The sequence below is a fragment of the Trichosurus vulpecula genome, chromosome 3, assembly GCF_011100635.1.
Source record: "Trichosurus vulpecula isolate mTriVul1 chromosome 3, mTriVul1.pri, whole genome shotgun sequence".
NCBI classification, from domain to species: Eukaryota; Metazoa; Chordata; class Mammalia; order Diprotodontia; family Phalangeridae; genus Trichosurus; species Trichosurus vulpecula.
The window spans coordinates 126,123,319-126,137,285 of record NC_050575.1 but is presented as its reverse complement, the minus strand read 5'-3'; the positions used below and the strand labels follow the sequence as shown (position 1 = coordinate 126,137,285).

At 39.3% G+C, this 13,967-nt stretch overlaps 1 pseudogene; it reads left to right on the top strand.

Moving 5' to 3' along the window:
• Positions 1-5,649: 5,649 nt before the first annotated feature.
• Positions 5,650-12,943, top strand: LOC118842204 (annotated as a pseudogene).
• The last annotated feature ends 1,024 nt before the right edge of the window (positions 12,944-13,967 follow it).

Here is a 13,967-nt window from a genome sequence, read left to right as displayed (position 1 = left end):
AAACAAAAATAATCTTTAAAAATAAAATAATTTATGAACACTGCACTGAAGTAACAAAGACATGGAGATTATATTAAGCAGGGGTTTAACATCTAAGAATAAGTATAATATTTTATGTGTTATATGTTTTCATAAAATCATAGAATATTTGAGTAGGAAGGTATCTAAGAAATAATTTTTTTCTTACTGCCTCATTTCATGGATAAGGAAACAAGAACCAAAGAGGTTCAAGAACTAATGGCTACCCAGGTGGTAAGTGACAAAACTGAGTCCCACCCAGATGTGCTAATTCCATGTCCAATGCTCTTTCTGATAAATGAGGCTACATATGCTTTTGGAGTCTTAATAAATCTATGGTTTCACTGGATATTCTAATCAGCACGGTAAAATGAACACTAGTCTGGTAGTCTGGAGGCTTGGTTTCCACTATTGTAAACTGTAGAAACACAACACATGTGCAGCCAGATCTTATACCTAAAAGTCCAGTGCATTCTTCCCTATAGGGCAGAATCTGAAAGTAATTTACATATGAACAGTCAGATCTTTATTTGTTTGTTTTTTATAGACTTGCCATGATTTCATATTTTAGTTATTTACAACCTCATCCATATACTAGACAATGATCTCTATAAGGTCAGGAACTGTTCAGGTGGGAGTTGGAAGAGATGACCTTTAAGGTTCCATCAAAATTCAGGAGGCTAGAATTCTAAGATTTTAAAAAATCTTGCCTTTCATTCACCCACTGTTCTTGTGTGGCTATGAGTCATGGAACACTACAGTGCCCCAAGAATTAAAAATTAGTATTATCCAGAAGTCACTTGAAATGTTCATGGTGTATGTGAGAATGCTGCAATGTCTGACAAATATAGAACTTTAAAAAAACTGAAGCGAATATTAGCAGGGAAATTTATGAGCAAAAAAGAGAAAGGATTGGCCATGGAGTAGGAGTGAGGGATGACAAATGGGCAGATCAAATACTCCATGGTTATGTCAGAAGAAAGGAAGGATGGAACCTAAGGTGTTGAGTGGAACCTAGAGACAAACTTATGGACATACATGGACAAGAATCTCAAAGGATAGGTAGGCACAGAAGAGCTGCGCTCTGCATCATCATCAAAGGGAAATATCTAGAAACAACAAGGGAATCAGGGATGCATTTGAACATCCTCAAAGCACAGCCTAGAGTCTTGCACGTAATACCTGCTGAACAATGACTACATGTGTTCACTGAATGAATGGACAGTGTGATCCTGAGCAGGTCAGGTCCACTTTCTCAGCTGCTGTTGGTAATGATACAGGGAAGAGAATACTTCTCTATATTATGCACTGCAAGTGAACTCCATCTCTAAAACACAGATGGAAATTTGCTACCTAACATGCAGAGCTGTTTTGATGAAAAAGAGTCTGTAAACTCTAAAGTGCCAAAGCATTGCCAGCTTTTAAAAAAATTTAGTTTGTCATTCAGTCAGCAAATATTTATTAGCTGCTTATTCTGTGCACAGGCACTGTGCTGGCACTGGGGATAGAAATATAAATGAAACAATTCCTACTCTTACAGAGTTTACTTTATGTGTTTCCTTCATTCCTTAGTAAAGTGCTTTAACCCCTAATTATGTCAAAACCAAAATGAAAGTGAAGAGGATTCTTGTCTAATCTGAATAATCTAAGTTCTGGTTGATTGTGGATGTCCCAGAGTCTGGGCCAGGGTTAGTGGCATTAGATTAATGAGGCTTGCAGGAGGAGCAGCTTTGAGCTGGAGAATAAGAAGATGATAATTTCTTTACACAGGCCCAGAGGAGTGAGGATGGACACCCCAAAGGGATTTTTCCCAGTGGCCCACAGCATTGCTTTCTCCAGTCTCTGGCAAAACATTCCCCCTCCCCCAATCCCAGTGTATCCATTTCACAGGGAGCCTATGGGGGAATCAGGCAATTACTCCATGTTTATTTCTATCCAGAATCTTGGGAGCTTTGTCTCCCTCCTCCTGGTTCCTTCTTTGACTGATAAAGCAGGAGCCCAGGCTCCTTTCATAGTGGAGAAGAATGCAGACGCTCTGCCCAAGAAATACCATGCTTCATCCATCTCTCTCTCCCCTGTGAGCAGCCTAGAATTTTGAAGATTTGGGTTATTCTGTACCTTCCACATTCCCATGTATTCTGGTGAGAAGCTCTATGCCCTGGAGCTGAGAATATCTGAATTTATCCCATGCAGGCACAGGTCAGATAGATTTGGACATCCTTACTCAAGTAATATGTGCTTGTGTGTTTATGTGAAGTGTGTGCATGTGTGTGTGTGTGTGTGTGAGAGAGAGAGAGAGAGAGAGAGAGAGAGAGAGAGAGAGAGAGAGAGGGAGGGAGAGAGAGAGAGAAAGACAGACAGACCGATTTAAAATATAGTTCTGCTTCTTCAGATTTAACAAAGGATAATGCCTAATAATGGCTAGCATTTTATAGCACTTTTAGCTTTGCATAGTGTCTTACAAATATAATCTCATTTGATCCTCAGAAGAATACTGTCAGGTGATATTATTCTTATTTTCCGGAGGAGGAAACTGAGACGGAGAAACAGAAAGTGGCTTGCACAATGTGACCCAGCTAGCAAGTATCTGAGGCTGAATTTGAACCTATAGATTCTGATTCTGGATCCAGTTCTCCATCCACTGAGCCATGTAGCTGCTTAAAACTTTTTAATGCAGATTCCCAGTTTGTTTGAACTGTTAGAACTGTTAGAACATGAAACAAGGGAAATCAAAGATGGAAAAGATTTTTGAACCAATCTATAAACATTTATTAAGTGCCTATTTTTGTGCCAAGTGCTGTGCTAAGTGCTGGGGTTACAAAAAAAGGCAAAAGACAGTTCCTGCCCTCAAAGAGTTCACAATCTAATGGAGAAGACAACATACAAACAAACATATATAAATAAATATACAGGATAAATAGAAAATTATTTAAGAGAGGAAAGCACTAGAATTTAGAGGAGTTGGGAAAGACTTAGTGTGAAAGATGGGATTTTAATTGAGACTTAAAGTCAGAGAGATCAGTCGGCAGAAATGAGGGAGGACATTCTAAGCGTGAGGGATAGCCAAAGAAAAGTCCTAGAGCCGAGAGGTGGAGCATCTTGTTTCTGGAATAGCCAGGAGGCCAGTTTCACTGGACTGAAGAGTATGTCTAACATGTTAGGAGACTGGAGATGTAGAAAGGGATTAGGTTATGAAGGGTTTTGAATGGCAAACAGAGCATTTTGTATTTGATCTTGGAGATAATAGGAAGTCATTGGATTTTACTGAAGTCAAAGGAAATAAGAAATCAAAGGGACCCAAGTATATAGAATGTTAAAACCTAAAAAACAACAGAATGGGCAGGTAACATCATCTAGTGGAAAGAACATCACACTTGGCACCAGAAGACCTGAGTTTTAGTTCCACCTCGGCAAATTATTTAGCCATGCAACTGTGGGGAAATGGCCTCCCCTTTTGTGTTTTAGTTTCCTTATTTGAAAAAACGGCTCAATAACACCATATTAGGATGTCAGACAATATAACGAAAAACTCTATGAAAATATAAGCTGTTTTAATCTTCAAAATGGAAAGGACCTTAAAATGTTAGGGAAGAGATAACAAAAAGTAATCTAGTTTGAACTACCCATTAAACAGAGAAGAAAACTGAAGCCAAAAAGATGAGGGTGAGTTCCATATCAATAAGTGAATTAGTCACAGAACCAGATCGAAGAACTCAATTCTTTCGACTCCTAATACCATCTTTAATGCACTGCATCCCCTTGATCCTTTCCTTAGAGATTGAACAACTGACAACCCTGGCTCTCCTACACTGCAACCTCTCTGAGGAGCAAGTCCTAGGATTCCCTGAACTCCCAGCCCTCTCACCTTAGCTCAGAAAGTTAATGAAATGAAATTAGAAGATCCTCTGGTCACAAGAACAGCTCTTTCAATGTAAGGAAATCTAGTGAGTGAGAGAAAGCCCAGAATTGAGGAAACATTCAGGGCAACATAAGAGATTCCCCCAAATCAGAGAGATTGAAGGGGGGATGGGCAGTTGAAGGCAGTAGTGAGCACTCTTCCCATTTGGAGTGTTCAAGTAGATGCTGAAGGAAAACCTACCAGGGATGCTATGGAGTTAGTTCCCACACTGAGTGTTAGTTTGGGCTAAATTAGTTCTGAGGTTTCCTTAAACACTGAGGCCCTATCAGGCTAACTCTGAGATTCTGCTAAGCTGAGATTATATGATCCTATGTTTCTTTGACTTTGTGAGTCTAAGATTCTTTGATACAAGGATTCTAATCTGTTCTGGTATTTTATTAGTGAATTGGATTAAGTCTTAAATAACGTAATTTCAAAATTTGTAGATGACAGATTTAGGAGGGAGAGCTAGCATGTTGGATGACAGAGTTAGCATTCAAAAAGATTAGAAGAAAGGTTAGAAAGATAGGCCAAATCCAGTGCCATGCAATTTAATAGAAATAAAGGTAAAATACTCCAGTTGATCTCAAAAAAATCAGCTTTACCATTCAAGAGAGAGAAGGCATGACTAGGCAACAAGTTGTGTGGAAAAAAGATCTAGGAGACTTAATGAACAAATTTGTCTTAACGGTAGCCAGTGAAGCTATGGTAAGTTGGTTGGGCTACATTAAGAGAAGCGACATCCAGAGCAAGGGAAGAAATAACCCTGCTGGGCTCTGCCCTGCTCAGACCATATCTGTAGGATTCCCTTCAGTGTTTGATGCCCCCATTGAGAGGCTGGAGCATGCCCATAGGAAGGAAACCACAGTGGGGAGCAAGACTGGAGGCCATTCCATCCATGATTTAACTGAAGCAGCTAAAAATGTTCAGCCTAAAGAAGAGAAAGCTTGAGGCAGTTGACAGCTGTCTTCATATAGCTGTAGGATGGTCATGTGGAAAAGGAATTGTTTTGTTTTTGATGGGTGAAAATTGTAGTGGAATGGCAGATGGGTTCAATGTAATGAAAAGTTTCTTAATTAAACTGTCCTGAAGTGGAATGGGATGCCCTGAATATAATGGATTCTTCCTCCCTAGAGCATATCAGGTGAAGGCTGATAGGCCACTTGTTTGACATGTTGTAGCGAACGTGCTTTGTAGGTATGAGTTCAACTAAAAGACCTGTGAGGTCCCTTTATACTATTAAATTCTGAGATTTATTGACTCTGTCACATGCCCTTATCTACATAAGCTTGTTGTTCAAATAATCATGATGTTGAGGAAATTTATCCTTGAGAAGATGTAGGTGGAGCAAAATTGTTTCCTTCAAATATGTTTAAGGCTGTAAAATTAAAGAAGAACTTTATTAGAATTAAAAAACCCAATGCTAAAGAGGCTAATTGCATAGTTAGTGAGTTGCTAGACACTGGAGATATTCAAAGTCTGAATGAACTCTGATTGACAGTTACATTGAGAAGCTTCATATTTCAGTTATGGGTTGGAGAGCATGACTTTTGAGTTCTCTTCTGATACTCATTTTATATATACAAATTCACGTATATTATGTATACATGTATATGTGTATTATTCAAACATATATTTTATATATTAAAATCTATAAATATGCAGTTATGTATATACGTACATACATACATACACGTGTGTATGTATACAGAGAGCTGTGTGTATGTCTATGCATGTCATGCATGTGTGTTTGAAGGGAGACCTTTTAATGAATAGTGCAAATATACATGTGTTTTTGGATCCCTATTTTGACAATAACACAATCTCATGTGGGAATAATGCCACTGAGGTGCTTTGGTCATTTTATGTATATTAGTGCTATTACAAAGCACAGAAGTAAAGAAGTTCAGCTAAGCTTTGGCCCAGAGACTCACACTGGAGTCATTTGGAGCTGTGTGTTGTTGATGATTAATCACTATAACAGAAGTAAGGAGTAGAGCACCCACATCCAGTCTGGCTGGAGGAAGAGTTCAAGTCATTTCTGCATTGCCTATGACACTTCTGAACCTTGGTGAGATTGGCTAATGCCATCAGTAATTACAGTAGAACTTATGAAGGAAGGGAAGTGAACTTTAGGCAAGGCTCCAAGAAGCCTGTGGTGGCTTGATAGTGGTGGTCTATGATTTTGCTTTCCTATCTTTTCTGATATTTTGAGTATGGTCCTGGCTGCTATATCTCTGAGGAGGATAGTGATGCAGGAGTCTGTGTTCCATTTCGTGTTCCTTCTGGGGATGGTGTGGTCCACAGTAAGGTCCTGTAAAGACTGAGAGCTAGAACATAGTATATCCAAGAAGATATTTAAGTGTTGATACAGTGTCCTACAGATTCAACTACAATGGAATCTATTTGATCCTGTACAATCTAACTCAACCCCCCACCCGTAGGAAAGATTGCTCTCAGAACTGGATAGAGATTGTGGTGCAGGTGACAATGCTAGGCAAGTTTAGCATTAGAGGTGGTGGAGAGCAGTGAAGTCATTCTGAGAGGCTGCATTGCCCTGATTGATATTACCAAGTCTACTGAGGAAGAAGAGGGGGACTGTTACTGGATTCAGTAAATTTAATTCAGCTGACTCACTCTAAAGACATTAAGTCTCAGGTGAGTCTCTCTAGTCTACAGGAAAGGTACTTTTCCACTGTGACTTTTCTAATGAAAATACTTCCTTGTTTTAGGATTATCTGAGGCCACTTTCCCAGTGGAATTAGGGAAGCAATTGGGGGACAGTATCTGAGTCTGGACATTGCCTTTCCGAGTCTCTGGGGCCTTGCGATACTGTTCCCTTGTGCCAAGAGGTCAATGTTCAAAAAAAAGACTGAATTGCTTATCAGAAAGCCTTTCAAAGATGGCTTTACATAAATCTCTCATGCAGCATCAGTGATGAGAAACTATACCGAATGATATTAAATATGTATTTGGAATCTAAATATAATGACTACCTAATGGGAAGCAACTTTATGACCCAGGTGGTTTAGTACTATAGGAGGAATCTATGTACGAGTCAAAACAGGAATAGAAAAAGGAAACCAGGAATTCTTCGCTAGAAAGTGAAGTTCATGAAAGGTAAAGGGAACTTGGGGACCAGGAACTCCCTTGCCACATTAACTCTCACAATGGAAAATTCCCAGAGAGAGGCAAAATAGAAAAATGGCTCTGATTAACTGGAATATATTACCTAGAATATGGTGAGAAAGTATGATTGCCTCTCTGCCGAAAGATATATTCACATTATGTGGAAAGCATGTCTTTGGATAAAAAAGCTGATATAGCACAAAATCATTTCTGTCATCCTGCAAGTAGATGGCACTAGAAGGAAAATAATTTAGTAGCCATTGAGGTGAAAGTGGCCAGGATGATGTTTGGGTTGCCATGTTTAAGAAAGCTCAGTCTCCATATTGAATGGGCTGCATGTCAGTGTAATTTCCCCAAGTATAGATCTCCTCATCTGTAATCAGAGACAACCCAGGGGTGCTAGTCACAATTAAAGACCAAAAGTCTCAGATACCTTCTGAGTACCAGGATTTGTTAGATGTGTTCATTAAAGGGAAAGCAGATCATTTGTTTTCCCACCATGAATATAATTGGCTTATGGAACTTCTCAGAACCTTATGGGTAGAATTATGACCTTCTTTAGCAAGACAAGTGAGCTTTATTCACATATGTAAATAAACATTTAAAGGGATTTATTTCAAGGTGGGATTGTCTATTTAGAATTAGAAAGAACCTTAGAGGCCATCTATCTCCATTTACCTTAGAGAGGCCAAGACCCTGATTTCAAATATGAGGAAACTGAATCCTGGAGATACTGAATGATTTGCTCAGTCACATAGGTAGTTAACTGAAGGCATCCAATCTCTGACTCCAAACCCATGACTCTTTTCATTTGCATATCCAATGCAGATGTGCTTTCTTCTTTGTCCTTAAGAAACAAGGTTTACTATGACCATGTACTGACTTGGACATGAGGAGTTGAGATCCACTGGGAGATGGACCAAGAGAAGCCTTCCTGGCCTTGAGTGTGACATTTGTAATACATCCCAAATTTACATTCATCCTGGTAACAGGGAGAGGCACAGTTTTTCACTGCCCCCTCCCCCCCAAGAAGCCGTCCTTATACAAAGGTTTATGAAGGGAGAAACTAAATCTGGAAACTATGTAACTGTCAATCCTTTTCTGATCACGCTAATTCATACCTACAGAAATAAGGCATAATAGAATGGGTGGAGAAGTATTGGCAGTTATTTGCCCTGCAAACATAGCAGCAAATGGAAGGGGATTGATAGTTGGTGATGGTAACAGAGTCATGTGATGTTAAGGATGCATGTGACCTTGGAATTCAACTATTCCAACTCCTACATTTTACAGATAAGGAAACCAAAACCAATATAGGTTGAATAACTTGCTCAGGGTCACACCACACATTAGTAGACAAGTAGACCCAGACCACAGAACTTTTGGTTTTGTTGTGGAATCTGGGCTTATTGTCCTTTGTCCTCCCACTTTTTTATTCTTGTTTGAAGTCTTAGTCTGTGTCATCATGGTGAAGGGTGATGTTGAGCTCTCAAAGGCTCTATATATGGAGGGCAAACTCTGACACATCCTACCATGGTGGAAATACTTCAATTAAAACCTAGCAACTGATTGTTTATCCATTATCCAAACACCAGTTTACTTCAGTTTAGGAAGACTCATCACTGTATTGGACATAGGAGGAAGAATTTTTCATCCAGTGTATTGGTAATTAATGTAGGACCTTTTTTACTCTTTTCTCTTTTGGAGCACTTATTTAATCAAGTACCCTTGGTGAGTCTGGCCTTTGTTTCTTTGATTGAATAAAGAGTCTTTGATGATCTGCTTACCTCAAGAGAAAACCTAGTTTACATGGGTTTGAGTCACATGTTTGTGGCACCAGAAGCTTTTAGGTCATGTGGCTTTGAGTTTCATGTTGTGACACCCTTTGACCCTGAACAGGGTATATAAACTCAGAGGTTGGTGTTTTACCTTTGGGGCTCACTTGTAGAAGGAATGTTGAGACTCTGGGCAAGCTGTTGTAACTGCCCCCTGGCTTTGCGAACCCAGACCTATTATTGGTGCTTCTCTTTTTGGTAACTATGTATGTGATGTCTTGATTAGACAAAGCCTGTCTGTTGAATATTGTTTTTGATCTGTTGATATTTTCTTTTTGTAATTAGTTTGTATTTGTTCTGAAGTTCAGGGTGCTGGCTTTTCCCCCTGAACTAAGTGAATGATATATGTATGTTTGATTAAAGTGAGATCGATAACCCCTTAAAGTTACTTTCTTCAGTAAAACAGATCAAAGAACCTCTGCTGGCAGCTCTTATTGCTGGTCTTATTGGGTCTTACACTCCTACAGCAGCTGCTAGCTGAATTGTTATTACATCCCGATAACAAAAAGACAATTTAATAGGGCACAGAATGTTTGTAATTTGCATCAGTGGAAGGAATGCCCACAGTGAAGGAATCTCAGATAATCCTGATATTATACAAACAGAAACTTAATTCAACAAATTGAATCCAATTAAACTCACACTGATAGCTATCTGAAAATTGTGACACCAGAGTATTTCGTAAAAACATGGCCAATAGGATGAATAGTACCTTAAAATATGGCAGCCATTTAAATGAAATACTACTGTGATTCAGGTTATGGTTCTTTCCCCAATTTGGTCCCAACTGGTTACCCCATTTGAATCATAACTATGAAAAACCTGAAGTACATGCAACTTTTCTGAACATCTTCAGTTAGGGTTAAATTGTGAAATTGAAATGCATAAGTATGGGGGCAGTGGGGTATAGTGGATAGAATGCAGAGCTTAGAGTTTGGGAAATGTGGGTTTAAACACACCACTGAAAAAACATACTAGCTGTGTGACCTTGAACAAGTCACTTAACATTTAAATGCCTCAGGAAATTCCTGAGGACTTATTTACTAAATCATGTACAGGTTGCAATTTGTGGTAATAGAGGGAATTTCCACAATTGATCCTCATGCTTAAAAAAAAATCACAATTTATTCATGTCCCTTTTTGTAGAAGCATATAAACTTTTGGGGGTAAAGGTATTTTTCAAAGTATTTAAGAAATGAAGGGATTTTAAAATAAATAGGAAAGACTTAATTTATTCAGCAGCATGATATATATCCTGTGATATGAGTGAATTTTCCAGAAATTGAAACCCCTACCCTTTTAGAAGTAAAATTTTTAATTTTAATTATTTTAATATAAACTTCCTGCCAACTATCTTTCTGGACTAACTTTATTTCTTCCTGGAACAGAATATACTGCAAAAAATCCATGATTGCATCTGTATAGATAACTCCCTCCATCAGTTGCCACCGCTCTGTGCTTTCAGAGAGGGTCTTCATGAGTTCCTGAGGCAACAATCCATTACCTTGAGAGCAACCTTCCAGCCATGATACTTTCTTCGCTTAGCTTGATGCCCCCTCAGAAATATTCCTGTCTCTGAGTCCAGCCTGAACTGAAAGCCAGAGAGTTAAGCAGCAAGATCTGGTTTGTGTTTTACTGGCATAGACTTTACAAGCCCAGGGCCATCTCCATGCCATGATGAGACATTGGATAGGTTTTCTAATGTAGGAGGCAGAATATACTGAAGATTTTGTGAGTTACGATTTCATTAGAATAGAGAATTCCCAGGGAAGAAACTCCTTAAACCAATGTAGATTGATAGACACTTGGCAACTTTTGGTCTTAGAATATTGCTGGGGGACATTAAGATACTAAAAGACTCATCCACAGTCACACAGAAAGCATCTTTTTTTTGTTGTTCTTCAGTTGTGTCCCAATCTTTATGAGTGTGACCCCTGGACCATAGCATGCCAATCTTATCCATGAGGTTTTCTTGGCAAAGATTCTGAAATGGTTTGTAATTTCCTTCTCCAGTGGATTAATATAAATGGAGATTAAATGACCTATCCAAGGTCACAGTTAGTAAATGTGTGAGGCTGGATTTGAACTCAGGTCTTTGTGATTCCTGGCTCAGCATTCCATGCACTGAGCCTCCTATCTATCCATAAAATTTGCTAAGCTGCTTCTGAAATAAGAGACATGTAGTCATCACATGGGCCATATATGAAGTCTTTCCAGATTGGTAGGGCCTAGGAGAGCTTCTGATACAGTGCATAGCATAGAGAATCCAGAGCCACTTCCACACAACAATGGGGCACTTTGATGAGGGATGATGAACAATAAAACACAAAGCAAAATAAATACAAGATTGATTTATCATAGAAATAATATGGTACCTAGGTTCAAATACAGTGCATCTACTGACCAACTTGGGCAATTCACTGTCTTAGCAGCAGTTTTTAACTCTGAAATGAAGGGGTTGGACCAGGTGATCTCAGAGTACTCTTCCATCTCTGTATCTATTATGAGGAAATGTAGGGCTCTGTTACCCATAGGTACAGTCCTTTCGAGAGGGGAATCAGGTGTGTGAGAAAGCCTCTTCTCTCCCTATTGTTTCTGAATGGAGACTCCATATGATAAACACTCAGAGATAGTCACAGCAAAATGATTTGTCTCTGAATGAGAGGGAAACTTGGTGAACAAAGACTGTACTAGTAGATTACAAAGGCAGTATTTTGTAATAGGATGAACCAAGTCAATGGAGTCCATGGTCTAACATTCTATGATCTGAAATTCCTTCTAGTTCTAATGCCACATGCTCTATTTTATACCATTCTAGGTTATGTGTTGATCCAAATATAACTTTCTTCTGGCTATGCTCTAATGTACTTTCCATCTGTAATATGTTACTTCCTGTGTGCTACCATTCTTGGTTCAAAAGATCCTTCCTGTTCTAACACTATGTTCTAAGGTCTCTCAACTCTAACATTATGAAGTCTGTGTTCTAAATCTTGCCTAAACATTTGTGACTTAATGACTCTCATGACTATGAAGGCTAGTATATTCAATACTCTATTATTTTTGTGACTCAGTCATGTTTATTTCTGATTCCCTTTTCTTCCAGCAGTTAGTAAAACAGCATGGGAAGAGACAACAAGACAAGTGTCTCTGAATTCCTCCTTCTAGGACTTCCTATCAGACCAGAGCAACGGGTGTTGTTCTACATCCTATTCTTGAGTATGTATCTCACCACACTGTTTGGGAACCTGCTCATCATCTTGCTGATCAGATTAGACTCTCACCTTCGTACCCCTATGTATTTCTTCCTCAATCACTTGGCCTTCACTGATGTCTGTTTCTCATCAGTCACTACCCCAAAGATGTTGGTGAACATGCAGACAGGAAGCCAGACCATTTCCTACAATGACTGCATTTCACACATGTATTTGTTCATATTCTTTACTGATCTGGACAGCTTCCTGCTCACTGCAATGGCTTATGATCGCTATATTGCCATCTGCCACCCTCTCCACTATACCACAGTCATGAGCCACAAATTGTGTGTCCTACTGGTGGTTGGGTCCTGGATCCTCTCCTGTGCCCACTCCTTGACCCACACCCTTCTCCTGGCCCGACTATCCTTCTGTCAGACAACACTGTAGCCCACTACTTCTGTGACTTGGGTGCTTTGCTCAAGCTATCCTGCTCAGATATCTCCCTCAATGAACTAGTGATATTAACTGTAGGGGTAGCAGCCATTACACTGCCATTAATATGTGTCCTTGTCTCTTACATCCGTATTCTTGCCACCATCCTGAAGATCCCTTCTACCAATGGCATCTACAAAGCTTTATCAACCTGTGGCTCCCACCTCTCTGTGGTATCCTTATATCATGGGACAATCATTGGCCAGTACTTTTTCCCCTCCTCCAGTAACTCTAATATCAAAGACATCATTTTTGCTCTGATGTATACAGTGGTGACTCCCATGCTAAACCCCTTTATCTACAGTCTAAGGAACAGAGATATTAATGGGGCCCTGAAGAAAGTCCTTAGTAGGGGAATGTTCTCTCGTCCTTCATAGCCAGAGCCATGAATTAATTTTACCCAGTTCATGGAATTATATATTGTGTCTACTCATTCTACAATTCATAAAAATATAGACAACTTAAACTTATTTTCTCACATTTCCGCATGAATTTCCCTTTAGAGAATCCATCAGATATCATCAAGAATTTCCCAGGTTGAGAAGGGATAGAGTTTGCAGAGCTCTTGAGTGGTGGAAAGACCACTCACATGAATGCAAAGAAACCTCAAATGGTATATTGTTCACAAGCCATGATTTGTGGACTTCATGGTATTTCTTTTTTTAAGATTGATTTATTCCTTTTTAGTTTTCAACATTTATTTGAGAAGATTTTGAGTTACAAATTTTCTCTCCATCTCTACCTTCCCCCACCCCAAAATGGCAAGTATTCTGATTGCCCCTTTCCCTAATCTGCCCTCCCTTCTATCACCCGACTTCCCCCTTTCCTCTTCCCCCTTACTTTCTTGTAGGGTAAGATAGATTTCTATACCTCTTTGCCTGTATATCTGATTTCCCAGTTGCATGTAAAAACAATTTTTAACATTTGTTTTTAGAACTTTGAGTTCCAAATTGCCTCCCTTCTTCCCTCCCCACCCACCCTCGTTGAGAAGGAAAGCCATTCAAAATTGGTTATACATGTGTCATTATGCAAAACACTTACCTAATAGTCATGTTGTGAAAGACTAACTATATTTCCCTACATCATATCCTGTCCCCCATTTATTCAATTTTCTCCTTTGATCCCGTCCCTTTTCAAAAGTATTTGCTTCTGATTACCCCTTTCCCAATCTGCCCTCTTTTCTATTATCCCCACCCCTGCAGTTATCTCCTTCCCCCCTATTTTCCTGTAGGGGAAGATACACAATTGAGTGTGTATGTTATTCCCTCCTTAAGCCAAATCTGATGAGAGTGAGGTTCACTCATTCCCTTTCACCTCTACCCTGTTCCCTTCCATTATAATGGCTTTTTCTTGCCTCTTTTATGTGAGATAATTTACCCCATTCTATCTCTCCCTTTCTCC